Genomic DNA, 1,156 nt, shown 5'->3' with positions numbered 1-1,156 from the left:
TATAAAGCCCTCACCCACCGACCTAGTCGGTGGCATGCTTCATCATTGGGCCCACCGCAGTGGCACCGAATGTGCCCCGGGTGTGCTTCAACACCAGGTGACTGCGGAGCTGGTATGTTGCTGAGTGTGCAGTGAGTTGGGTGAGAAGGGTGAAGTTTAAAAGCTATACAGCTGGTCCCAGTACCGGAGGGTAAAATATTTGAATGAACTGGGCCTCTGTTAGCGGATAAAAGGCAAGTAGACGTTAATTGGAGTGCTAATTATGACCTCCAGCGTCTAGTGTGGTCTACATGTTTCAGCCAATGCCTTATAGATTTTATACTGGCTTTTCTCAGGACCGTTTTAATATGTGCAAAACATGCAGATTAAATAATAAAAATTAAATTATAGTGGTTGTGTTATCTTTAGGCTAAGTGAAGCGCACACTAAGGCGCTATAACTGTTAGAGGGGGATTCCCTCAAGCTTGACTACATATAACACATAGGACAAAGACAAGACGTACATGGTGAAGTCATATTATAATGGTATTTGATATACCACATCATGTGCCGGCTTATAAGGTGGTGTGCGCCCTGTAATCGGCTACTGTGGGTTCATGCCATGGGCATGAAGCTGGTGAGGGTTTTTAAAATGAAACCGATAGTTGTGGTGGTGGGCTAGAGAGCGTATTTACAAGGTGAGGTACAGGTAAGTATAGTGCTAAGTCCTCACTCAGTTTTGTCTTGTAAAAAGCTTCATGGGTCGCCTGGCAGAGAAAGAGACCCTGTAAGAATAGTAACTTGGTCACAATATGTCCAACCTGTAGGGAGAAAAAGTAGTGGCTTACCCCATTCGTGGCTGTAGCGGTTCTATTTTACTCACGAGTGTTGCAGTCTGGTTCCTCCTTGGACCTATTCGTCCTTCCGCGGTGCCCGTTATGAGAGAGGAGGGCCGCCCGGTCTCTATTTGTAGTTTAGTTAATTGGTTTCACCTGCATTTGGTGGAAAGAGAGGGAGGGATGCGTGTACGCTGTTTGCATTGTCATGATTGGGCTTCAGCGCATGCGCCGGGGACTAGCGTGAGTTCTGCGCATGTGCGGCTATCTTGCGCATGCGTATTGTACGAAATGAAGTAAACTGTGGGCAAGTTATGGGCGGTTCGTGTTTTCAGCTCTTG

At 46.7% G+C, this 1,156-nt stretch overlaps 1 long non-coding RNA gene across 1 annotated transcript; it reads right to left on the bottom strand.

Annotated features, from left to right (window-relative positions):
• Window positions 1-362: 362 nt before the first annotated feature.
• Window positions 363-907, bottom strand: LOC147698219 (uncharacterized). Its single transcript, XR_015299187.1, has 3 exons — window positions 863-907; window positions 713-764; window positions 363-468 (listed from the first exon to the last, which is right to left on the bottom strand). It is a non-coding gene; the product is annotated as an uncharacterized LOC147698219 (long non-coding RNA).
• Between the last annotated feature and the right edge of the window lie 249 nt (window positions 908-1,156).

The sequence above is a fragment of the Lissotriton vulgaris genome, chromosome 8, assembly GCF_964263255.1.
Source record: "Lissotriton vulgaris chromosome 8, aLisVul1.2, whole genome shotgun sequence".
In the NCBI taxonomy this organism is placed as follows: Eukaryota; Metazoa; Chordata; class Amphibia; order Caudata; family Salamandridae; genus Lissotriton; species Lissotriton vulgaris.
Note: the sequence above shows the minus strand (reverse complement) of the source record. Positions and strands in the feature narration are given on the sequence as shown.